General features: G+C 47.2%; 1 pseudogene; it reads left to right on the forward strand.

Moving 5' to 3' along the window:
- Positions 1–5241: 5241 nt before the first annotated feature.
- On the forward strand, positions 5242–5714 carry LOC130861989 (60S ribosomal protein L29-like; annotated as a pseudogene).
- The last annotated feature ends 22009 nt before the right edge of the window (positions 5715–27723 follow it).

Consider the following 27723-nt stretch of genomic DNA (forward strand, 5'->3'; position numbering starts at 1 on the left):
ACTTTTATCTTAGTTCTTATCACCCGAATAAAACATTACATCTCCCAGCCTCTGTGCCTTGAAGGTGTTCCCTTCAAATATGCAGGTATTGGGACTAGAGCGATAACTTGGTCCGTAACACGTTTGCCATGCAATCATGAGGACCTGAATTGTACCCAAGACACCATGGAAAAAGCTGGGCATGGCAGCATGGGCTGTGATCCCAGCACCAGGGAGGCAGAGTCAAGAGGATCTCAGAGATTTACTGGCCACTCTAGCTCCAATTCAGTGAGGAGCACTGTCTGAAAAAAATAATGTGGAGAGGCTAAAAAGATGTCTCAGTGGTTAGAAGCACTGACTGTAATCTCAGCTCCCACACAGCATCTCACAAGTTTCTATGACTCCAGTTTCTGGAAATTTGGTGCCATCTTCTGATCTCTGTGGGCACCAGGCATATATGTGGTACAGACACACGTATAAGTGCAAGCAAACCTCTCTACAATAAACTAAAAATAAATACAAAAAATACAATAGCATTGCATCGCGGAGACCATTCATTCATACTTGCCCCCACCCCTTCTATGCCAAAATCTCAGCCGCAGCCCTGCAGTGCCTTCACGAGGTTAACACACAGCATCAACTAGCGACTGGATGCAGACAACTGCTCTCCCAACACCCCTGGTCCCCATTCCCTGGAAGTCTCCGTCCTCTGTGCCACTAACATGTCAGCACCTTTGCTGCCACGGTACCTCACAAGGTGGGTGCCCCCAAAATGCCACTATACAGGACTGCCCTTTATTCTTCTTTCTCGGGACACTGTGGCCCCACCCCCCTGAACCACAGCACTAGGGTGAAACAAAAGCCAGCGTCCAGTAAGAAGGCCTCCAGCAGTGACTGACTTCCTGCAGCCACACCCCCATTCAGAGCGCCCATTATCGGGAGGTAACAGGTTTCTGCAATCTTACTCTCCATTTGGGCAGAAAAACATGAAGCGAGCTTTCTCAAGGATGTTTAACTGGAAATGTTCTACACCTCGAAATTTAAGACTCCATTTCAGAAATGATTCCGCCTTAGATGAAAGAAGACAAATGCCCCTATTTTTATCCAGAGAAAGTTATGAAACACCGCGCACGTCAAATCTCCATATACCTCTTCCTCCTAATGCAGGAAAATGATACCTTTATCATCGTTCAATCAGAGGCTTGCTAAGTCGGTCCAGGGAGATGGAGTTACGACGGTAATCATCGATGCTTCTGGCGGCCCCTCACGCCTGATCCAGTGCACAGCGCCGCCATTATCAACACATGAAAGGCTTCCTCAATTTCACTCCTGATCATCACCAGCCACCACAGATATTTATTGACTGGCTGTTGTGTGCAGGGAACTTGGCCAGGTGCAGAAGAAGAAAGCCAGGAGGGAAATTCCCCCCAGGGATTTGAAAAGGGGAAAGAGCTGTACCATCAAAGCAAGCGATCTGCCTCCAAACTGTGCAGGGCATAGAACGAAGGCAAATGGGGTGGCTTTGATAAAGAAAGACGCTCTGGACCGACGCGTACTTTCAGGTCGCTCTACATGCGATTTTTTTTTTTCCAAATGCAAGAAAATGATACCAATCCAGTTCTCCAACTGCATGCTAACCTAGTGGATGTGGGAAGGAAAGCTTGCTCAGAATATGTCTGTCTCTTTAATATTTTTACTTGTTTTGTTTTTGATAGAGGGTTTCATGCAGTCAAGGGTAGCAATGAGTTTCCTGTATGGCGAATGATGAATGTGTGTTGGGGGCAGGTACCGCACACAGGCATGCGCGGGTGTGGAGGCCAGAGGCCAATCTTGAAGATATTCCTCAGGTACCATTCACCTTGGTTTGGGAAGGTGTTTTGTTTTTGTTTTATTTTGTTTTGTTTTGTGTTTTGTTTTAAACAGGGACTTGTCTTAGGACTTGCAGTGATAAAAAACACCATGACCAAAAGTAGCTTGGGGAGGAAAGGGTTTATTTCAGTTTACACTCCCAGATAACAGTCCATCACGGAGGAAATTCAGGACAGGAACTCCAACAAGGCAGAAACCTGGAGGGAGGAACTGATCCAGAGGCCATGGAGGATTCTTCTTACTGACATGATCCTCCTGACCTGCTCAGCTCATTTTCTGATACATCCCAGGACCACCTGCAAAGGGGTGGCACCACCCACAGTGGGCTGTGCCCCCCCCCCGCCACATTGGTAGTCAATCAAGAAAATTCCCTCGACTTGCCTACAGGCAGATTCTATAGAAGTAGTTTCTCAGTTATGACTCCCTTTTCCCAGATAACCCTACCTTATGTCAAGTTGACTCAAAAACTAAGACTAGGCATGGTAGCACACACCTTTAATCCCAGTACTAGGAAGCAGAGGCAGGTGGATCTCTGTGAGTTCAAAGCCAGCCTAGTCTATATAGTGAGTTCTGGGATAGCCAGGGCTCTATAGAATCTATAGAAAGAATCTGTCGAAGAAGAAGAAGAAGAAGAAGAAGAAGAAGAAGAAGAAGAAGAAGAAGAAGAAGAAGAGGAAGAGGAAGAGGAAGAGGAAGAGGAAGAGGAAGAGGAAGAGGAAGAGGAAGAGGAAGAGGAAGAAGAAGAAGAAGAAGAAGAAGAAGAAGAAGAAGAAGAAGAAGAAGAAGAAGAAGAAAGAGGAGAGGAGGAGGAGGAGGAGGAGGAGGAGGAGGAGGAGGAGGAGGAGGAGGAGGAGGAAGAGAAACTAGCACAGTCTCTTGTTTGGCTAGGCCCACTGGCCAGGGAGCCCCAGAGGTCTGCTTACCTCTGTCTTTTCAGTACTAGGATTACAAGGATGTGGGTTCTGGGTTGGAACTCAGATCTTGCTTGCAGGATTTACCAACTGAACTATCCCCGACCTAGCCAACGATGGTCCTCCTACCTCCATTTCTGAGTGCTGGGATTGTGAGTGAGTACCCCCATATCCCACTCAAGCTCTTGCTGCTGAGGTGATTTAGATTTCAAGACCACCAAGGTGATTCACATGCTGGAAACTTGGTCACCAAAGTTAGGGGATGTTTGATCAGTGTGTGAAAGGCACCTTCTGGTTGGTTCAATAATGAGCTGAATGACCAATAGCTAGGCAGAAGAGGTTAGGTGGGACTTCCGGGTAAAGACAGGAACTTGGGAAGAATCTAGGTGCATGAGAGAAGCCAGTAAGATGCAAAGCAGGTTGGACATACAGAATGAAAAAGCCATAAAAAGCCACGTGGCAGATCATAGATTGATAGAGACAGGCTGATTTGAGTTATAAGACCCGGTTGGGACAAGCCCAAGATAAAGGCCAAGCTTTCGCAATCAATAAGAAGTCTCTGGGTCATTATTTGGGGACTGACTGGTGGTCCCAACAAGAGAGTCTGACTGCACATGAGTCTGTAACTTTCTTAGGAGGTAGTGGGGCCTTTGGGATCTGGGGCCTTGTTTTAGGTTGTGGGGTCCTAGAGGGACTTACGTAGTGGAGACTGAGCCACCAGTCAGTCTCCCTGCCCCCCATCTCTCCTTAGCCATGGAGTGAGCAACTTTATTGTGTCTTAGACTCCCCAACACGATGTTCTTCCTCACCGCAGCTCAAAACAATGGAGCCAGACAAGTAAGTGTGAGCCCCATAAATCTCTTTTTCCAGACAGATAGCCTGAGGTCTTCTATCACATCAACTAAAACTGACGACTTACCTGTTGATACAAAAGGGCAAGAAAAATTCCACAGTCTTGGTCTCTGTTTGGTCATGAGAATGTAGTGTCTGTATCTGTTTTTTGTTTGGTTGGTTGGTTGGTTGGTTTTGTGTGTGTTTGTTTTCTGAGTCAGGGTCTCATTGTGTAACTCTGGATGGCCTGGAACTCGCTATGTAGACCAGGCTGGCCTCAAACTCACACTAATCTGCTTCTGCCTCTCTCTCCCGGACTGGGATTAGATGCGTGCTCTGCCATACCCAGTTTAGTTCTGTGCCTTAGAGTCAAAGTCTGAAAGGGGCTCCTTGGGCCCATGATTAGTCACACAAAGAATGAAAATAAACACAAAGTGTTAGAAAGGAGAAAAAAACTCTAGGCACAAAAATCTCCGAAGGCCTTTTTAAAAAGACCTTAATTATGTACACACGTGAGTATCTGTGTGTGAGTTTGCGCACATGAATGCAGGTGTCCTTGAAACCCAGAAGAGAGCACCCTGTGCCCTGGAGCTTGTGAGCTACCAGACATGGGTCCTCTGCAAGGGCAGTGTGCACACTTAACTGGCCAACTCTCCAGCCCTTGGCATGCCTTTTTTAAGTGTGTTAGAAAATGATAGAAACACGTCCCCGCCCCCCAGGTGCTCACTGAGTCCCAGCAGCGATGCCTCTCGCAATCTCTTTCCTTCTGCATTCAAATCGTTTGAGCGTCTACAGTAACAAGATGTTAACACTTGCAGGGTTTTACTCGTTTGTGCAAGAAAGGTTTTCAGCGTTTTGACCTGTGGGATTTAATGTATCTGAAATCACTGCTCCACACCCTGCTGGAGAATTAGAAGACTGGGGGGACCCAGTCACACATATGACAGAGGGGCAGGTTGTCTAAGTATCACCCCAAGTCCCTACCCTGGTTTCTTTAACATGAAGCTAGTAGGCTTCAGCGTCTCCCCTCATCAGAAGGTTTCCTCCCCTCCCTCAACCCAATCCTCTTCAGAGTGCCCCATGCCCTCCCGCCTCCCCTGACCCAGTCTCCAGGAACTACAGTTCCGGAATTCCCAAGAAATCCTCGGGGCCAGTCCACCCTGTACTGCGCAGTGAGGTTTCCTTCCCTGCCATTACATCTCCCTTAAACTTTGCCCATAAGGAGGCAGACCCCGTGTGGCAAGGCTTTCGGTGGGAATGGGTGAGACGCCCCACTTATCCAGCAGGACACCCAGCCCAGCTGTGCAATGTAAGAATTCTGAGGGCAGGCAGCTTCGTGTTCTCCCTGCTAACCCAAGCGTTCCCCCGCACCGTCACCAAAAGAGCTCTTCTGTTCACTTATACCATGTGTTTATTCCCATCTTTCTGGATGGTCCAGTCTAGACCCTTTCTCCTGAGGGTGCACTCTTCTCAGACAAGAGGGAGCAAGGGCGGAGAGCAGCAGAATGGACTGTGCTGGTCGGTGGGTGGTTTCTTTGGACAAGAGGACAAGGTCCTATCACAGTAGTCTCCACCTGCTACTTAAAAGTCTTTTGACTCTCTTTCTCTTCCGGTCGCAGGAGCTTCAGGAGCTGCCCGTTACCTTTCAGACATGCCCAAGTCCAAGAACCACACCACACAACCAATCCCGAAAATGGCACAGAAGGGCATCAAGAAACCCCGGTCACAAAGATAATGACTCTCTTAAGGGGGTCGACCCCAAGTTCCTGAGGAGCATGCCCTTTGTCAAGAAGCACAACAAGAAAGGCGTGAAGAAGATGCAGGCAAATAATGCAAAAGCAATGAGCGCATGTGCAGAGGCCGTCAAGGCCCTGGTCAGGCCCAACGTGGTGAAACCCAAGATGCCAAAGGGCCCCAGTCGCAAACTCAGCCGTCTCGCTTTCATTGCTCACCCCAAGCTTGGGAATTTTTTATATGGGGCTTGGATACAAGGCTGGGATTAGAAGCTGCACGGTCAGGGCTCCTAGGCTCCAACAACCAAAGCCCAAAGTTCCAACCAAGGCAGAGGCCTCAGCTCCAGCTCAGGTCCCCAAAGGTGCCCAGGCCCCTGGGAAGGCCTCATAGAAAAAGGCCTCAGTCTGCCAGTGTGAAGGCAGATGGACTGCTGTGAACACCTACACTCTGTTTGCAGACAGCCAAGACTTTATGCTGTTTTTACCAATAAACTTGAGGCAAGATCTGCTTAAAAAATAATAATAATAATATAAAATAAAAAATAAAAGTATTTTGAAAAACCACATGTCTTGTAGTTTGTCTTACGAACATTTTCAAAACTGAAATAATTGTAGAAGGTAATTTCTGATATATCTGAAATGTTTTCGTTTAAAAGTGAGATGATTCCGTGTAGTCGGGAGGCCTTGGTGATTTCGTGTTAAAAAGTACACACGTGACTTCTTTAAAAATTTGAAGCGTGACATCGTTTTTTCTCTCTGAACCAATAGTCCTATTCCACCTCCCCCCCCCCCCCCGAGTGACTTCATCTTCATGTAACGCTTCGCCTTTGAAAGGGTTTTATCGATCATCCTTCCATACTTCACAGGGAGCCAAACATGTTTGTGAAATTAAATTTTATTCCCCATGATCATAAATCCATACATGTTGACTACATTTCTTCTGGATTGAATTATTTTTAGCAATTATTACTAACATGCAGTTGATCAAAACAGCTATAAACTTTAATAAATAATTAAAATATGGAAATGCATCTTTTCTGGAGTGAATTAGATCAAGACCCCACGGGAAAATGCTGCTTACTGCTTGAATGGGGCAAGATTCGGTATGTGCCTTGTGCTCACGTTTCTGTCTTTACAGACTCAGGCACGGAGTGGCTTTGCTCACATGTGTGATGGGGCTGGAAGAGGAAAGAGTCTCACTACTCCTGTTATTGGATTCCTTACGTACCTTCCAAATCACATCATGATCTAGCACCGATGTTTATTTCGTAGTAGCAGTAGTATCCTGATGACTGCCAACCTGTATCCTTAGCCCTGCGCATCTAAGACAGGGAGCCCCACGTGACATCACCTCCTATGTTCTACCTTCAAAGGAGCTAGCCAGTGGCTAACCACCCATATCTCTCTTCAGACTTGGTCTGGCCCCAGCCCCCAAGCTCATGTTGTATAAAGAGAATGTTTATAGAAGCTTGAGGTGAAAGCCAAACACACACACACACGCACACATGCACACACAATCCCATGCATGCACACACACACACACGCACGCACCAGCAAATACTGCCTGGACCAGATGGTCTCTCATGGGGGGCATGATGGGTAAGAACTAGTGATTCCTCAGCTCATCCTCCTTGTAAATCTTTCACCAGGCCACACACCTCGGTGGAAGCTCTCTCTTGATCTGCCTTAGGGACGCAAAAAGCTAGGCTTTCCTTTGAACACATGAGGAAGAAAAAAGGCTGCAACTTCTGGGTGGTTGCTGGGGCCCTGTGGAGGGAGGAAGGAGGGGAGGGCTAAGGAGGGAGGGGGAGGGTGACTTCTGCTGATTTTGAGGCTCACACTTAGAACTCTCCGCGTGCTGAGTACTTGCTCTGCCTCTGAACCACATCCCATCCCCAGGATGGTGAATCTTGTGTGTCAACTGGTTGGGCCACCATGCCATGATATTTCATGAAATATTATTGTAAATGTTTTAGGGGTGAGAATTTTGTACATAAGACAGATACATTCATCCAAAAACTTGGTATAAGGCAGATTAGCTAAGGCATGTGAGTGAGCCTCAGCTAGGCACTTAAAGGCCTGAATACAACAAAGACTGACCTGCCCAGACAGAGGGAATTCTTCCCAGAAGATGGCCTCTGGATTCTAATTGCTATTCTTCTTGGTCACTAACCTGCCAATCCAACCCAAGACATTTCTTTTAGCTATATAGATAGGGAGGGAGAGAGAGGTGGGGGAAACAGAGAGGGAGAGAGAGAAGGAAGGGGGAAAGAGAATAGGGAGAAAGAAAGAAAGAAAGAAAGAAAGAAAGAAAGAAAGAAAGAAAGAAAGAAAGAAAGAAGATAGATAGATAGATAGATAGATAGATAGATAGATAGATAGATAGACAGACAGATGGTAGATAGATAGATAGATAGATAGATAGATAGATAGATAGATAGTAGATAGATAGATGATAGATAGATAGATAGATAGATAGATAGATAGATAGATAGATAGAGATAGATAGATAGATAGATAGATAGATAGATAGATAGATAGATAGATAGATAGATAGGCTGACAGATGATGACTGCATCACACACTCCTGGCTTTCTCCTGTCTCTCTGGAGAACGCTACCCAAGGACTCCATTGTAGAAAGTGCAGCGGAACAGCACAAGCCTCCCCGCCTGTACAAGTCTTTTTCTTTCCTTTTCTTTTTCTGCCAAGCCCTCCTAGATAGCTCTGTGTGCCAGCACAGATGCATTTTATTCCTGGGTCAGGTTATGTTGCTCTTGGCCAATGACTGCTTCAAGACAAATGCATTCCTGGAAACTACATTGCAAATCCAATTGTCATAAAGCAACTCAGACTTTCCCATGGAAACAATGTCACACTGAATGATGGCAGGAGGAATAATACCCTGATTGCACACACTCTGTACTTCAAAGAGGATTGGCACACTGTTGATCTTGTCCTGGAAGGTGGGCGATATGTTCTCTTCATTGTACAAGAGGAGAAATTGGGGCTCAGAAGAGCACTTCGCTTGGGTCACATGGCTCCTAAGGGGCTCTCTCCTTAACCACACAAGCTCTCCACTTCTATTGGATCAGTTATACAACAGAAAGTGAGGCCAGATGCAAAGACTTCAGAACTCCAAGCCTCCACAAGGGCTTCCAAATGGCAAAACTGCTCTTAAGTCACATAAAACAGGCAAATGAGCGTATGGGTCACTCCGGGCACTCTTGAACTATAAAGTAATCAAGTAACCATATAATGCATAAACAGCTAGCTGTGCCCACTGCAGAGCATCTTACCTGAACAGCTGCACTGAGCCCTCATCTACCCGGAATACTTAATGTGCAACCAATCGTTCCCTCCACAGAAGGGAGCACAGCAATGCACAGGGACCCCACCACCACCAGACATACACACACACACACACACACACACACACACACATCCTGAATCCATGTACTTGGTTTTTAGCACCCTTAAATGCCATTTGTGTTCCTTTAGCTGTTCTGAAAACAAAATCAAAATTCATAAGCGTGCTTTTGTGTTTCTGGCTTCAGGGAGGAAGCAAGCAGCCTAGACTTCCTTATAGAGGGATTGAGCTGGGGGCTGGAGAGACGGCTCAGTGCTTATGAGTGCCCATTGCTCTTGCAGAGGTTGCTCTTGCAGAGGTTGCTCTTGCGAGGTTGCTCTTGCAGAGGACCAGGATTCAATTGCCAACACCCACGTAAGAACTCATGAACATCTGAGACTCCAGTTCCAGGAGAGCTGATGTCCTCTTTGGATCTCCTTGAACGCAAGGCACATACACGCACACAGGCAAAATTCCCACACAGATGCCAGAAAATAAATAAGTGATCTCTTTTCAAAGAAAAAAAGAAGAGCAAGACCCAAGGTCCCATGCAGTAGAGTAAGGAAAGATGAAGAGGGTGGGACTGGGACCCCAGTGAAGGGTCAGCTGGAGTTTTCCCATCCAGACTGAGTGGGATCCCCGCTCTCATCATCTCTCCTCAACAAAGACCTCCCAGACTTACAGAAAACATGAAACTGCTCTGCTCCATTGCCAGGGCAGCTCTGTGGACTCTAAGACTGTCCAGCTTCCTCTAGTCATTCCTCTCTCTCAGGGTTGTCTGATGCCCCTACAGATTCAAGTAGGGCCCAAGCTGAGGAGTGGTCCTGCCCCTGATGGTCAGAGAATAAAGGACAGGGACATGGTATGGGGTCAATCTAGACCTCTGTGGTTCTAGTCTCTGTCTCTCCACTCACCCCTGTCTGGAGACTTTTCTTCATACCCTGTGGAGAAAATGGCTGTGGTCGTGTATGGGTATGGTGCTCACCGCCCACCTCTGGGCTCCTGTGGCCTTACCTTAGTTCTCAGCTCCCTGCAAAGAGCCCCAGTTGGCTATACCCAGGCTATAACTCATCCATCCCCTGCTCCTGAGAGGTTCCCCAGACTCAGGGCATCCCAGCTCTATATAGCGTCTGAAGTTAGGCTGTCTATGAGCAGTGGGCCACTGGCACCCATCCAGGCTCAGCTTGCTGCTGGTGCTCAACAACATCGAGTGGTACAGCAGCATCCAGAACTCAGGAGTAAGCACCTGCTGTCCCCACCACATCATGCCCGGGGGATGCTTAAACAGGAAGTCAGGATAGCCATGAAAGAGAAGGGCTGTGCTTCAATGGGTAGGGTTCTTGCCTAGCACGCATGAAGCACGCTCAGTCCTCAACACTGTATAAACTAAACACGGTGGTGCAGTCCAGAGGGGAAGCAGGATGAACAAGGCCACTCTCGTAGGTCACATAGTAATTTCCAGCTTGAGTCACCTGGAACTCTGCCTCAGAAAAAATGGAGGGTAAACCCCCAATAGCTGGAGCTGTAGAGTCCTAAAGCATACCCACAAAGAAATTGGGTTTGAACCCCCAGAACCACCTAGGTTCAGGAGCAAAAGGAACAGACATATCTGCTTCCTCAAGCAGCCTGGAGCCTGCTCTCCTGGAGATCACATGATTTACTGCCTACTAACCTAGCATTTAGTGGAATGGGTCACCCATATGTCTTCCCTCAGCACCTGGGCTGTGGGAGTTCATCCCTGCAGGTCTGGGATTATTCCAACAACCTGGGCCTTAGAAATCAGAATACACATGAATGGGCTGACCCCAGGCAAAGCACAAAGCACACTGACAACTAGCATCCTTTGTCACAACAGCCCTGAGGACTTCTGGGGAGCAGTGCGCTTGGGCAACAATAACACTGATAATTTCATTTGGTCTCAATATGGTCAGAGCCAGCAGAAACATACGGAACAGAAGACTGGATTGGTGTTTCTCCAAGTCCACCCAAGGCTACCATTACACATCTTAGTATAAAGCAAAGCTCCAGCCTCCAGTATGGACCACTGATTGAGACTCTGGTGGTCCAGGCAACACCCCACACGGCTCCATCCAAGCTAATGTCACAGCTGACAGCAGCCTAAAAGAGTCACACTCCTGCAAGATTTAGGAAAAAAACCCATCTGAGGACTGGAAAGACTACTCAGTGTTTAGGAGACCTGCTACTCTTTCAGAGGTCTGGAATTCAATTCCCAGCACCCATGTTGGGTGACTCACAATTGCCTATAATTACAGCTCCAGAGGATCTGATGCCCTCTTCTGGGCTCTGAACTCACACACACACACACGTATACACACAATTTTTTTTAAAGTAAATCTTTTAAAAGGCCAGGCGGTGGTAACCTTTAATCCCAGCACTCAGGAGGCAGAGGAAGGCAGATTTCTATGAGTTTGAGGGCAGCCTGGTCTACAGAGCAAGTGCCAGGACAAGCTCCAAAGCTACAGAAAAACGCTGTTTAAAAAAAAAAAAAAAAAAAAAAAAAGAGGAGGGAGGGAAGAAGAGAGAGAGAAAGAGAGAAAGAAGAAAGAAAGAAAGGAAGGAAGGAAGGAGGAAAGGAGGGAGGGAGGGAGGGGAGGAAGGAGGGAGAGAGAGAGAGAGAGAGAGAGAGAAAATGGGGCAGAAGACATTGCTTGCTCAGCAGTTAACAGCACTTACTACTCTTACAGAGGACCCAGGTTCAGATCCTAGCACCCACACAGTGGCTCACAACAATTTTTAACTCCAGTCCCAGGGTGTAATGACCTGCCCTGTCTCTTAAGAGACAAGCCACGCCCACTCCCCCCCCCAAGGCAGGCTGATCTTCAGCTTCCAGCCTGAGTTCCTTCCTTTTCCATTACCCTCTCGAAGCAGCAGCTTCTTCTCACCTTTATAGACACCAGGCATGATAAACTAAATAAATGTAAAATAATAATAATAATAATAATAATAATAATAATAATAATTTAAAACTACAAACAGTTGTCCAATCCCATTCCAGGGTCTACACTAATTGGGCTAAGTAAGGTTCAGCCTAGGCTGGGGAGTCTCAACACACCCCTAAGTGTTCACTACCCAGATAAGAGGAACTCGATGTGTAAAATTTGAAGACTGTCGGGCCTTCCAGACGACCCTCGAGTTTCTTGCTTGCAGAATTTATTTCCCCGATTTTAATTTTTTTTATTACATTTAGGTGGAGGAGGGGCGCAGGGACATGTGGAGTTCAAAGGACAACTGGCAAGAGTCAGTTCTCTCCACCACCTGAGTCCCAGGAATAGAAGTTAGATCACTGGGCCTGGCCCCAAGTATCTTTACCAACTCGACCATCTTGCTGGGCCCCCACTTCCCAGGAACCACCTCAGTTCTGGGAACACCAGGCCGCCATCCAAGTACTGGGTGATATCTACGTGCGGTTACAGATCAGCAGGGCATGACTCTGTGGCTCAGGAACAAAGAGAGGGCAGGTGGGACGCAGTCTTCCCCTCCCCCAGCCAGACATGGAGACTGGGGGTGTGCAACAGGGTGGTGGCTACCCCTCCAGCCCCACTCCTCATTTCCTGATCACTCCGAAAGCATTTCCACGTTGGCCCGAAGTTTCTGTTTCCTGTTCCCTCCCACACTATTTTTAGGCCCAGCAGGCATTTCCTGTGTTGGCCTGTCCCACCCACCTCCAGTCCCTCCTGGCCTCTCCTTTCAGGGGTGCCTGCAGGGACGCGTGATTCCCCTGGTCGGGACTCTGGTAGCCCTGGAAACAGGTTTGGACCCAGCAGGTGGCTCACAGCTGCCAACTCCCACTTGGCGCCACCCACCCATCAGACTAGCTGCTTTAGAGAGTGAGCCCCTTCCCGCAGGCCTGCTACTAGGAGACCCTCCTGTCTTCATGCGTAGCCTGCAGCCTCCAAGATAGGGACGGATAGCAGAGCTTCAGGCCTAGGGGAAGAGCTTTAGGTTGGCTTTTACCCTCTGTGGCCATGGTGGAAATATTTTGGGGACTCCCAAGTCCTAGGCCAGCCAGCGATTTTCAACTCCCCACGCAGCCTCTGGTTTTCCAACACCTCTGTGGGTTAATGGCCGCCTCGTGTGAGGAAAGCTCACCACACTTAGAATGAGCTAAGAGTCTGTTTACCCAGCTTGAGGTGAACAGGTGAGGACCCCTAAAGCTCAGAAACCAGGAGACTCAAGACCTGCAGCCCATACAGCCCTGAGCAGTCAGACTGTGTGAAAGGCTGTACGCCAACATGTCGCAGCTCTGGCTGTTTATAACTGTCCTTCTAAAGGACCTGTGAAGACAGTTTATTTTCCTGCATTCTCCTTCCTCAGGAGATACACTGCATCCATGCCTACTACCTAGATAAAGAGAATAAGGTTTTCCACATCTTCAAGAACCAGTTGCAGGAGCTGGAGTAGGCGACTAAGTGGTTAAGAGCACTGGCTGCTCTTCCAGAGGACCTGGATTCAATTCTCTGTACCCACATAGTTATGCACAATCTGTTAATTCCAGTCTCAAGATCTATGATGCCCTCTTCTGGCATTCATGGGCACTGCATACATGTGCTGCAGACATACACTCATTCACACATAAAAATATTTTTTTAAAAAGAATCATTTACATCCTGGGAACGATGGTGGCACATGCCTTTAATCTCAGCACTCAGGAGGCAGAGACAGGCAAATTTCTGTGAGTTTGAGACCAGCCTAGGCTGCAGAGTGAGTTCTGGGACAGCCAGACCTACACAGAGAAACCCTGTCTCAAAAAACCAAAACAAACAAACAAAAAAAGATTAAGCCAACCTTGGTAGGACACACCTTTAACCCTTAATCTCAGCACTCAAGAGGCAAGCAAATTTTTATGAACTTGAGACCAGCCTGGTCTATAGTGCAAGTTGTAAGTCATCCTGTGCTACACAGACAGACCCCGTCTTAAAAAAAAAAAAAAGGTTTGAGCTCAGCAGTGGTGGCGCATGCCTTTAATCCCAGCACTGGGGAGGCAAAGGCAGGCAGATCTCTGAGTTCGAGGCCAGCCTGGTCTACAAGAGCTAGTTTCAGGACAGGCTCCAAAGCTACAGAGAAACCCTGTCTAAAAAAAACAAAACACAGGTTTTAAAAAATTGAAGCAGGGTATGGTACCACAGGCCTATAATCCCAGCACTCAGGGGCCTCTGAGAGGTAGGGCCCAACTTCAAGACCAGCCTGGTTACATAGTGATACCGTATAGCTATAAATAAATAAACAAACAAATCTCATCCCTTTGGGGTCCATTGTGCAGCCTAAGCAAGAAGGAAGAGCATTTGAATTTTAAGTCAAACCACTTTGGGGGGGGTTTGGTTCTTTTTCTGTTTGCTTTTGAGACAAAGTCTTGCTGCGTGGCCCAGGCTGGAGTCAAGTTTTCCAGAGGCTGGATGGCAAGTGTGCGCCATTACGGGAAGCTCAACTTGCCCTCTTTGCACCCGATTCTGATGGAAAAAAGTCTTTCCCCAAAGCGGGGTCTCCAGAACTGTAAGCGGGAGGTCACTGCCACCAGAGATCTGCAGTCAATCCGTGCTGGAGTCAACTCCACTCACCCAGAAGATCAAACACCCAAATACCTGAGGAGTGACTTCTCCCACAAAACCTGCTGAGTTATTCTTACACCGAGGCTTAACTTAAATTGGCTATCCAATTAACATCTTCCCTATCTGTTCTCTGTTTTTAATCTTTCTCTTTTAATTACATTTTAAATTAATGGCTGTGAATCAGTATTATCTGTCATCTTGAGCTAATGACTCTAGAACTCATGTATAGTAATGTTGCTGTAGATGGTCTCTCTGTTTCCTCTAGTGAGTCTTTCTGAAAATGTTGTCTGTTCATCTTCTTGGTTAAGCGGTTGAAATAATCTGCACATTCTGGAGAATAAATAGCTCTCAGCTACTGTGCTTAAGGGAAGCGAGGTACACACAGTAGGACTGCGGGGTGGGAAGCACATTATAATAACATCTTTAAGAACTCTTGCTATTTGGGGTCTGGAGAGATAACTCGGCAGTAAAAAGCACCGGCTGATCCTGTGGAGGACCCAGGCTTAGTCCCCAGCACAAACATGATGGCTTAGAGCCTTCTGCAACTCCAGTTCCAGGGGATCCAGCACCCTCTTCTGGACTCTGTGGGCATGAAATTCATGTGGTATACTCACATGCATGCAGGCGCACACTCATGATCTAAATCCATGTGGTATACACATTTGCACGCAGGCACACACTCACGAACTAAATCCATATGGTATACTCACATGCATGCAGGTGCACACTCATGAACTAAATTCATGTGGTATGCACACTTGCATGCAGGCACACATGAGTATAAAAACAAACCCTTTCTAAAAAGACACTTCTTGGGTCAAAGAGATGGCTCAGAGGTTAAGAGAACTAACTGCACTTCAAGATGACCTGAGTTCAATTCCCAGCACCCATGCGGTAGCTCACAACCATCTGTAATGAGGTCTGGTGCCCTCTTCTGGCCTGCTGGTGGACATACAGACAGAATACTGTATACTTAATAAATAAATAAGTCTTAAAGAAGACACTTCTTACTTTTCAACAGCCCACTTAGTGCCAGAGAACGAAGCTGCCTTAACAAAGCCCATGGATGATGCAGCCACAGCTGGCACCCGTAACAATTGACCGTCAGTACATTGGACAGGCCCAGCTCAGTCTTCCAACTCGGGCTAATCAACAGAGGTGCCCAGCTCTCTGAGCACGGCGCTGGGCTTTGCCCTGTGAGGCTACCACCCTGTCACCCTACATCCGCTGCACTGTCTCTACTCTCCTGTCCAGACATGCTTGAGAAAAACTGGTTTCCTGGCATTCCTGGGTTGGTGGGTTGGCTCAGTGGCTAAAGGCACCTACCGCCAAGCCTGAAGATCCAAGTTCAGGATTCCTGAAAGTTGTCCTCTGACCTGAGGCTCCCATGTCCAGGAACAAGCACACATTCGCAACTTTTTTAATTAAAAAATCTCATTACTGACTCCAGCCCAGACCTGTTTTATCTACATCTTAGCGCATTTGAAGTGTTTCACAAGGGCAAATCAGGGGAAACTCCGCTGGGGTCTTGAGTCGCCACAGGCCACTGAGGAGCGGGACATTGGCAGCTGCAGCATCACTGAAACACTGTCCTGAAGCAACCTCGCCCCTGAACTAAATTTAGCCCCTTAAACTAAAATTTAAGTTTTAGCCACTTCATCCCCAGTGTTGAGCACAGCAGCAGACTTGGCCTGAGCATTGAGAAAATATTCTAAGAGCCTAACCCAGTGACATGTGAATGAGTGAGTCCCCTATAGAGGTTGGGGTGGAAGCCCATGCACAGTATCTTGTGGGTTGGGGCCAGCTCTCTGCAGGACCCTGCATGGCCACAGCATTCGTGATCTGTAAAAACACACGATGTGATTTCTGTTCAATCCAAACAACTCCTGTGTGCCTTTATTAAATCCTAATTTAAAAAAATTAAGCTGTCTTACCAGAGACCCCCACCCCTACCCCGCCAACTATCACCACTGTGTCATGGCTCCCAAGTTCTGGCACACAGACATTGTCCTGGGACTCTGGAGAGGTCATCATGTAAGGGCTACCAGATTCTCAATGGGTGTCACAATAATTCAGCCATGCACAAGGAGCCCACCAACTTCCAGGTCCCCGGCTCATCTGTGTCAATTTGAGCCATCCAGAAAATGTGTTACTTTGGATTTAATTGTTGAGGAACCCCAGAGAGAAACTCAACCCCTTGGTACAGGAACAGAGGCATGCGCGCACACACACACACATGCACACACACACACACACACATACATACACTCACACAGGAACAAGGCAAAGATGGGGAAACTGGCCCATTCTCTGTACCACTCTGGGCCACCAGGTGGCAGGCACAGGCCACATGCCACATGGCCTGACCATTACACTCAGGAGTGGTTACTTAAAGGGCAGCTCCAGTCAGAGGCCACCCTGAAAGGGAAAGAACAGCTGAGGGGCCTTCATAACCCGCACAACATATACAAACTACAACACACATACAATCATATACCCTACATCATACATAACACAGACAACAGACAAAACATACATATTCAATATCATACACACTACACACAATAAAAACACTACAGTAAACAACACAAACCCCATATTCTATACAACACACTCCATAGACAACAGGTCCACACACCCAACATCACACACACTATATACTACATACTCAACACACACTCAATATCATGGACAGTACACACAATATCAATGCTACATACAGTACACAATACACACCACACCCACATACCAACATCACATATACACTATATATATATATATAACATGACATATATACAATACATACAACACAACAAATTACAACACATACCACACACAACATGCAAAAATGTATGCACAAGATTAACTCAAAAAAATCAGTAGCCCTCCTTTACACAGCTGATAAATGGGCTGAGAAAGAATCAGAGAAACATCACACTTAACAGTAACTACAAATAGCATAAATATCTTGGGTAACTCTAACCAAACAAGTGGAAGACCTGTATGACAAGAACTTTAAGTCTTTGAAGAAAGAAATTGAAGAAGACACCAGAAAATGGAAAGATCTCCCATGCTCTTGGGTAGGCAGAATTAATGCAGTAAAAATGACAATCTTACCAAAAGCAATCTACAGATTTAATGTAATGTCCATCAAAATTCTTCACAGACCCTGAAAGAACAATACTCAACTTCATATAGAAAGGCAAAAAAAAGCCAGGATAGCCAGAACAATACTATAAAATAAAGGCACTTCTGAAGGCATCATAATCCCTGACTTTAAACTCTACTACAGAGCTACAGTACTGAAAGCAGCCTGGTATTGGCATAAAAAAAAAAAAAAAAAAAAAAATCCAGGAGGACCATTGGAACCGAATAGAAGACCCGGATATCAGCCCACACATCTTCGAACACCTGATCTTTGATAAAGAAGCAAAAAATATCAAATAAAAAAAAGAAAGCATATTCAACAAATGGTGCTGGCATAACTGAATATCAACATGTAAAAGAATGAAAATAGATCCATATCTATCACCATGCACAAAACTCAAGTCCAAATGGATCAAAGGCCTCCACATAAAACCAACCACACTGAAGCTCATAGAAGAGAAAGTGGGAAGTACACTTGAACACATTGGCACAGGAGACCACTTCCTAAATGTAACCCTAGCAGCACAGATACTGAGAGAAACAATTAATGAGACCTCCTGAAAAGATATGGTCAACAAGACAAAACAGCAGCCTACAGAATGAATGGGAAAAGATCTTTATCAACCCCACATTAGACAAAGGGTTGATCTCTAAAATATATAAAGAACACAAGAAATTAGTTATCAAAAGAACAAATAATCCAATAAAAAAATGGAGTACAGACCTAGACAGAGAACTCGCAACAGAAGAATCTAAAAATGGCTGAAAGACACTTAAGGAAATGTTCAACATCCTTAGCTATCAGAAAAATGCAAATCAAAACAACTCTGAGATTCCATCTTACACCTGTAAGATTGGCCAAGATCAACAACACTGATGACAATTTATGCTGGACAGGATGTGGGGTAAAGGGAACAGTTCGGCATTGCTGGTGGTAATGCAAGCTGGTACAACCCCTTTGGATGTCAGTGTGGCAATTTCTTAGAAAATTAGGAAACAGCCTTCCTCAAGACTCAGTAATCCCACTTTTGAGTATATATCCAAAGGATGTTCAATCGTGCCACAAGGACATGTGTTCAACTATGTTCATAGCAGCTTTGTTTGTCATAGCCAGAACCTGGAAACAACCTAAATGCCCCTCAACCAAAGAATGAGTAAGGAAAATGTGGTACATTTACACAATGGAGTACTACACAGCAGAAAAAATAATGACAGCTTGAAAATTGTAGGCAAATGAACGGATCTAGAAAACATCATATTGAGTGAGGTAACTCAGACCCAGAAAGACAAATATCCTATGTTCTCACTAATAAGTGGCTTTTAGACATAAAACAAAGAAAAACCAACCTACAATTCACAATCCCAGAGAACCTAGACAACAAAGAGGACCCCAAGAGAGACTAATCTACATGGGAAGTAGAAAAAAGACAAGATCTCCTGAGCAAATTGGTCATGGGGATCATGGTAGAAGGTAGAAGGGGAGGGGAGAGGAAGAGAGGGGAGCGGGGAAAATATATATCTCAATAAAAACAATTAAAAAATAAGTAAATAAATTGAGCCATCACATGTAAAAATAAATGTATACAACACTTCACACACCACATACACTACACACAGAAAACACATCACAGCACATACAACCCAAGATACATACAAGTGGCCTGTTCACAGCCCTTAGCCCACTTTGGGAGCCACTAGTTTCCATCTTTGGCTCTCTCCCTCTGCCATGGCACCTACTAGGGTGTCAGTCACCTCCTTTCCAACACAGACACCAGTCAGCCTCCACCCACCGTTCCCTAGAAGGGAAGATAATGTATGTTTACGCTGTTTATGCTACATTGGTATTTTCTTCCTTCTAACAGCTTTTCTGTTAGTCTGACCCAACGATCCTGCAGCACACATATTATCACTGCTTTGTAGGAGGAAAAGAGTCCAAACTGACATTGTTGCCCCTCACGGTGGGCAGACAAGCAGTTAAGTCTTCAGACTCCAGGGAGGCAGACCCCACATGTAAAGTTGTGCCCTCATTCACTCCCCTCTTCTGACACACCTTCTTCATCCCCGTACATATTGCTGAAGTCTGACTAAGATAGGAGGGCTAAGCTAGAGGAATCGGGGGCCCTGCCTGTAGCCAGAGCCCCTCCCAGAAAGCCTGACTGAAAGACACAAAGAAACAATAAGTAGGTAACGTAGACATCACACTGTGTGCCTAAGGCTAGACCTCTCGGCCAGCTCTATCATGGGCCCTCCATGACTGTCTAGTCCCCGAAGCTTGAGCCTACTTCAGGGTAACTGGTAAATCTCAGGGCTGGGAACTGCTGTCCCTGGCGTAAGCTGGCTTCTCTTCAGCTGCCCGTGGCCTGAACTGGCTTCTCCTGGGCTGAGCCTCCAGCCCAAGACTAAGAATAGGGAGAGACAAACAGTACCATCCAGGATCTAATGGAGCAAAGGAGCAGGCCATGCTGCCTCTGAGCAGGGCTGCTTCCCATGGCTGTATCCCCCTACCAGGCAACCCAGGCCACAGTCCTTCCATCTTCCGGTTCCTCCTCATACCCCATCATCTCCTCCTCTCTGACTTCCTAACCTGTCCCTGACTTCCTCACCCCCAAAATGGACTCAGAAATTGCAGTCAGTGGCAGGACCGAATGAGGTAACTCAGAACTTCCCAAACCTTCAAAAGTTGTTGTTTTAACTATAAGATCTGGTGTTCTCACGGGTGTTCATTTTGAGAAGCTTATCAAAGCAGGGTCACAGTTAAGTTCTTTGTTGAGAAGCAGCAAGGATGTCAGGAATAAAGAGAACAACAACAGAACAACAGGTTATGGGAAGTCAGGGAGCTTAGGGACAGCAAAGACCACATTCCAGGGGGCAGTGGGATGAGACAGGTCCTTGGCCGAACATTCCTTCCTCGGAGGAAGGGAGGACATAAGACCTGCTGTTCCGCACAGCGAGCTATCACTCAGTCTCACAAAAGCGGGAATTTCTGACCCATGTTCCGTACGGACAAGACTCAAGGACACAGCGCCAGGTGAAGACCGCTGTCACAAAGGGGAAACACGGTCTGAGCACAGTTACATGAGACACCTAAGTGGGCAGACTTGTGGCGACAGTCCAACGGGGACCAGCTGGGTACAGAAAGGAGGGACGTGACGGCACCCGTCGCAGTCCCAGCTCCCTCCGTTTCTCACCCACCACGCCGTCCTGAGAGTTCTTGGACCTCCTGCCTCGCCAGGCTCACACTGCCCCAAGTTTTGGGGAAACCTGAGTTCATTCTTTACATCCTAGCCCAGTGATACACTTTCTTCCACTCCTGCTTGTGGCTTTTCTGCCATTTGTCTTACTTCCCCCCCCCCCAGTTTCCCCCATCCCCCCAATCCCCACTTGCCAGCCCTCACATTGTTCTGTAACTCTGGCCAGAGAACTTCTTCTAGAATCCTATCTATACTCCTCAACCTCTTGTTTGCACAGAAAGGTACAAACCAACAGACAATTGCCACAAAGCAACCTGAGACTCTAAAGGCCCAGGGGCCACTCCCAGGACAGTAGGGGCTGACTCCAAGCTTGGGCTTAGAGACAGAGGCATTCCTGGGCCTGGAGCAGGGAGCTGGGGTTATCTGTTATCTGGGGCTGATTGCACTTAAAAGTGCTTGCTTTACTTCAAAGGAACTTTCAGGGTGCATTCTGGCCTTCGGAGCTGTCCTTCAGGCAGTAGTAAATCTATGAGAAGGAACAGGGGCCGGCTGCGCTGGTCAGCACACAGACCAGCCTGTCAGGGCAGATTCCAGAGCTATTTACAGCCCTGCCAGAGGGTCTTTCTTCTTCCCAAGCGACCTCTCTTGTGGAAGAGGGGCTAAGGCAGAGGACGGGTGTTTGTTCTCATTTGCAGTGATGGAGAGAATGCAGGGTTCTCATGATGTGTCTGTTCATGGCACCCCACCCCATGGTGTTACCTTCTACTGCGCATGGCCCCTCATCACTGGTCCTTAGAGAAACACAAATCCAAACACAAAGAGAAATCCTATCACTCCCAATAGGATGGCTGATGGCCAATACACAGGTGTTGGCCACAAGGCGGTTCGGTTGAGGATCCTGGTGCATTGTGGGTATGATAACATCATGGCAGCTGCTATGAAAAACAGCACGGTAATTCCTTGAAAAAACTGGACATGAGAAAATCAGCATGGCTGCACACATTTACAAGCAGACCATGCAGCACGATCTGTCAACAGAGTGAACTTCAAAATAAATAAGAGCAGAATTTGGGCGGGGCGGCACACATCTGCAACCCCAGTGCTCAGGAGCCTGACTCTGAGGCCAGGGGCTGGAGATGGCTCTGTGGTTAAAGCGATGCTGAGGAAGAATGAGGGCTTGAGTTTGGATCTCTGCACTGAAAAGAAGCAAGATGCGGTGGCGCACATCTGTAACCCCAGCGCTGGAAGGCAGAGCAGATGGATCCTGAGGGCTTACTGACAGCCCGGTCTAGCCAAAACAATGCACTCCAGATTCAGAGAGACCCTGTCCTAAAATGTAAGGTGGAGAGCAAAAGGGAAAAGACATCCTGCCATTGATCTCTAGCTCCACACCAAAGAGCACAGTCACACACATGTGCACACACATGCACATACCACACACACAAAGACAGACAGACAGACAGACAGACAGATAGGTGAGATAGAATGTGGGTCTAGCCTGAACTAAGTAACATGACTCAGAAAATAATTTTTGTCAATTTTATTTTTAGAAAAATTAAATAATAAGCAAGTAAAATTCTGGGTAATATTCAAAAAACTGAAAACAGATTTTTGAAGAAATAGGTGTACCATGCTCACAGCAGCCCAGTTGGGACAGACAAAAGGTAGAGGTGACCTGTGCATCCACAGATAGAAAAGTGAATGAGCAAGGCATAGTGAAGACAGGGGCTGTGAGTCAACACAGTGTGTGCACATGAGGCCCCAGCACAAAATACCAAAACAAAACAATATGTGAGGCATGCATCTTGTGTTGTTTGAGTGTGAATGTCTCCCACAGCTCATATGTTTGAACATTTGTCCCTAGCTGGTGATGCTGTTTTGGAAGGTTGTAGAATCTTTACAAGGCAGAATCTCATTGGAGGAAATGGGTCACTGCTGGAGGCCCTTGAGGTTTTGTAGCCTTATCCCACTTCCTGCCTTCTCTCTTCCTCTTCTAGCAAAATACGAAGTGAGACGGCCCAGGTATACACTCCTGTCACTTTCCGTCCCCGCCCTGATGAGCTGTGTCACCTTAAGCTGTAAGACAAACAAACCCTCCCTCTCTGTAGTCCCTTCTTGTCACATAGCTGGCCATAAAGACAAGTAGGGCAGCTAACACAGCACTGATGGAAGGAAGGGCTCTGACATGCTACAGAGTGGCTGGACCTTAAGGACATCACGGTAGGTAAGATAAGTCAATCACAAACAGACAAGCTTGGCCGGCCTGGGGGATAGGCCTGTAGTTCCCCTTGCTCAGGAGGCATAGGCAGGACAATTGATAAGTTCAAGTGAATGAGTGCAAGGCTAACCTGGACAACTTAGCAAGACCCTATCTCAAAATGAAAAGAACCACAGCTGGCACTTGGCTAAGCCGACACAATCCCTAAGTACACTCTACATACTCGCCTTTATACCCACAGATAAGTGCAGTCCTCACCCTCATCAAGACACTTCTTTTTACAATACACACAGACCATTACAGAGAGCCAAAACTGACCAAAATGCAGAGTTATGGAGTCCATCCCCAGCTGGTACAACGTAACTCCTACACCTAAGGCTCAGGGATCGTTGTGGGAGAGGGGTCAGAACACTGTAGGCGCCAGAGGAATGCGGAACTTCTTGTGAGATTCTGTCTCCTTGAAATGTCAGGAGCTACACAAACATGGCTTCCCATACAGGAGCTAAAAAGGAAGACGACCAATCGGCATGCTAACATGGACGGGGCAAGCTCACGAGGTTTCAATTCTAAACAGAGAATTACAGGCAATGAAGGACTGCTAAGAGCAGGAGGAATAGTCTTCCCCGGGGCAGAGCACACCAATTAGTTATTCATACCAAACGGTCAGCCCTGAAAACTTGTACAGACAAGCAACATAGGGACTGAGCAGGCTGTATTCATGTTTATTTATTACATTCATATAATACCAACATATATCTCAACAATTAAAGAAAGAGACAATGAATTTGAAGGAGAGCAAAGAGGGGTACATGGGAGGGATGAAAGAGAAAGGAGAAATTATATAATCTCAAAACAAAAGACCGGTGACCTGACTCGCGTGCTAGAGCTTGCTTAGCTTGCTTAGCACGTATGGGAGCTGGGATGCTCAGATGCATAGAGACGTGAGGTGGAACGGCAGATGCCTGGCAGCGGGAGTGGTGGGATCGGGGAGGCCTTGTTCATGGTAGAGTTTCGGTTCCACAGAATAAAATGAGCTCTGGAGAGACAGTGGTAATGATTCAACAGAGTTGAATGTGTAAAAATGGCCAGTTCTCTTTTCTTTTCTCTCTTTTTTCTTTCTTTCTTGTTTTTTTTTTTTTGTTTTTTGTTTTTGTTTTTGTTTTTTTGTTTTGTTTTGTTTGGGTTTTTTTTTTGTTTTTTGTTTTTTTTTTTCTGAGACAGGGTTTCTCTGTGTCAACCAGGCTGTCCTGGAACTCACCCTATAAACCAAGCTGGCCTTTAACTCAGAGATCCACCTGTCCCTGCCTCCCGAGTTCTGGAATAAAGGGCATGTGCCACAACTGCCCAGCCTACCATTAAATTTTTTAATATGAGCAAAAGTATCCAGGATTAAGAAATTCTCCCTGGGAGCAAGCCTGAGAGTTGAAGTCAAGCTTATTGGGGCCAAATATGAGCTCCTAGCCATGTGGCCTTGCTCTAACCAATAGTTCATTCAGAGTCAGCTGCTGGTAACTCAAACATGCTTTCCCTGCAGGGTAATCCAGGCCACATTGAACACCTGTGGGTCAGTTCTGTGCCTGTCACCAGAGCATGACAATAAATAAACCACCAGGTGTAGGAGGAGGCCACTCGTTTGTTCCCGGCAGCTAGACTCCAAATAATCACAAAGAAACCATATTAATTAAAACACTGTCTGGTCCATTAGCTCTAGCTTCTTATTGGCTAACTCTTACATATTAATTTAACCTATTTCTATTAATCTGTGTATGGTGACATGGCTGTAGCTTACCGGATAAAGTTCCAGTGCCTGTCCCCGGTGGGGCTATATGGTGTCTCTCGTAGTCTGCCCTTCTTCCTCCCAGCATTCAGCTTAGTTTTCCCTGCCTAGCTAGATTCTGCCCTGCTATAGATCCAAAGCAGTTTCTTTATTCATTAGCACACAGAGGGAAATCTCACATCAACCAGGTTCCCTGTCCTTAAGACACTGACATTCTATAGAAGCTATGAAAACAGACACCCAAGAAACTGACAGTATCACAATCCATTGAAGGCATAACCCATGCTCGCTAAGAAAAACAAGAGGGTCAGAGAGAGGATGGCTGTAGATGAACTAATCAGGGAGGATGCTCTGGGGAAAGGACATCTCGGCTGGCTTCTGCAGATTACTTGGACAGAGAGCTCATCCTCTCTGTGTCTCATACAGGACACAGCTCATCCATGGTACTGATGCCAGGAGTGGCTTCTCTGGAGTGACCACAGCAGGCTGGCTGAAGGGCTGGGAAGATGGAGGGAGACAGAAAGACAGGACAGGACAGACAGATAGAAATGTCAGCACAGGGCTCCCAGAGGATAGGATTTGTAACCTGGGTGAGAGATAGCAACTGGAGGGATTCAAGCAAGGGATGCTGGGATGGAATCTTTGCCTGAGAACTGACAAGGGCTAGATCTCAGTGTGTCATCAAACCTATGCTCTCCCAGGTGGGGTGCAGAGCTCAGTTGGGATCTCCCAATGTGTCCTGGATCAGGCTCCATGGTCTGGGACACTTATCCACTACACCTGATTTTCTGTACATCTATCCCCTGGGAGCATGCTGACACTTTCATGGGGACCTTCTGGAGAAGAAAGTGGCCTTGGAGATGGCAGCCTGTCCCCAAGGAGCTGAGAGATGTTGTGTGCTGACAATGTAGTTGCAGCTCATCCTGCTCGGCGCTCTTCTGTCTGGCAGAATCCGTGGGCAGAGGAACTCTCCAGATGCCTTGTGTCTGAGAAGACATGGGGTGGGGGCAGCAGGAACTGTTTTCCACTACAAATGGTTTCCTCAAAACGATAGGATTTGTTCAGCCTCCTACGTAGCCCTGGCCTGCCAGGAGAGTCCTCTACCTGAGGCAGCTGAGCGCAGAGATGAGGTTTCTAATGAGACTAATCATAGACAGTCATTGAGAACCCAAGTGTCAATCCCCACCATGGCAGCCCAGGGTCCCCCGTGCCCACTGGGTGTGTAAGCAACAGTTTTGTGATAACCACCCCTGAATCCTTGGCTTCACCGAGGCCCTTGACTTGCCCTGACACAGCCTCTCGTCATCTGTCTCCCATGTCACCCTCACTGCTGACATCAGATGGTGGTATTGATAACTCCAGGGTGATCCCCCTCTACACTGATGATCTGTTCTCCTCTATGTTTCGTGGTTTCTGTCCAGAGTGTCCCCACTTGGACCCCAAGCCCTTCTGCCATCTCTCTCCTCTGGTCCCTATCATACCCATCCATCACTAAAAGAGATGTGGTACCACGGGTCCTATCTCCAGGCTCTGGTCACTCATCTCTCCCCATACTATCCCAGGTTGAGCTTTCCCATCACTTGATATAATCCAGCTTTGGCCCCAGAGAGCTCTTGTTGTTGCTTTTTGAGTCAGGGTTTCTCAGCCCTGGAACTGACTGTCCTGGAACTTGCTTTGTAGCCCAGGCTGGCCCCAAATTCACAAAGATCCACCTGCCTCTGCCTCCTGAGTGCTGGGATGAAAGGTGTGCACCACCACACCTAGCAAGTCCTTGGAGCTTAGTCTAGTTCCCACCATCCGTGCTGAACAAGTTCACTGCTGTGGGACCCCTCCCAGTTAATGTGGTCCTACAGGCTTCAGTTTGACTGGATCATAATAATGGTCTTCTACCCAAACTGGCTCCCCTTCCCGTCTCATTTAAAAGTCTCATCCTGGGTTAGGGGTGTAGCTCAGTTGGTAGAACACTTGCCTAGCATGTATAGTGCCCTGGGTTCTGTTTCTAGCACCACATAAAGCACTTGGGAGCTAGAGGCAGCAGAATCAGCAGTTCAAGTTCACCCTCAGCTACATAGCAAGTTTGAAGTCAGGTTGGACGATATGAGGCCCTGTCTCAAGGAACAATGACTTTCTAGGCAACTGCTGCCTGTCACCTCTACCTTCCCATAGCTCTAACCCTAGGCCAAGTCATACAGTGCTGATGGTCTGATGTCAGCACACTTTTTACTCCTGTCTCTGTTTCACGCTCTTTCCACCAGGGCCCTCGCTTGTGCTCTCTGTCACTGGGGTGGCAATACTCTCAAATGATCCCTAAACTTCTGAGTCTGTCCCCCTGCAGCTCCAGGAGCGCCTCTCCAAGACCTACATCTGATCACGTGAATGCCTTCTACCCAGAGCTTACAAGCTTCTAATGCCACCAGAGCCACTGCTCAGAGTCTCTTTGCTCTGCTTTCTTCTGTCAACTCATGATGGCTTTTCATAATAACCATGCCATACACTGCAAAGGAATTTTCCCTTACTCCATCTTCAAACGTGAGTGTGGGCTTTGGCCTCAAGGCTGGTGAGAGAGCTCTTCGCCTGTGCCAAGATCCAATACCAGCCATGCCATTGCATTAGAGTTTGTAGATGCTCTCCCGTGGTGCCCACCCACCTGGGTTTCCCTGCGAGACTGACCAACACTGCCGGTGGAAGCCTGAGTCACCTGCCCCCCTTCTAGCAGCATGAATGGCTCTCTTCTCAAGACAGAGGCTATGACTTAGCTTGTCTGCATCTAGGGAGGGTGGCTGGGGGACCCAGCGCTGGAATTCCAGGGCTGTTTCCAGCCCCATCTGACAGCATCCCCCAGTTGTACCAGGAGCAGGAGTCCTAAGCATGCCTGAAGTTTTTCTAAACAGCAGCAGAGCCCTGGGTACGAGGCAGCTCCAGCCGCAAGCCCAGCCAGGAGCTCAGGCGTGTGGGTTTGGCCTTTATCTCCTGTCAGTTCTGCGAGGAACCCAGACTCCTCCACAGGGCCCCTACAGGTGGAGTGAGGAGGTGGATGATGGAGCACTTTCCCTGCCGCCTTCAATTAAGAAGGGGTTTAAAGGGAACTGTGTTATTCCGCCTATGAGAGGAATGCTGCCAGGAGCCTCTGATGCTGCTCAAGCCAGGGCCACA

The sequence above is a fragment of the Chionomys nivalis genome, chromosome 1, assembly GCF_950005125.1.
Source record: "Chionomys nivalis chromosome 1, mChiNiv1.1, whole genome shotgun sequence".
NCBI classification, from domain to species: domain Eukaryota; kingdom Metazoa; phylum Chordata; class Mammalia; order Rodentia; family Cricetidae; genus Chionomys; species Chionomys nivalis.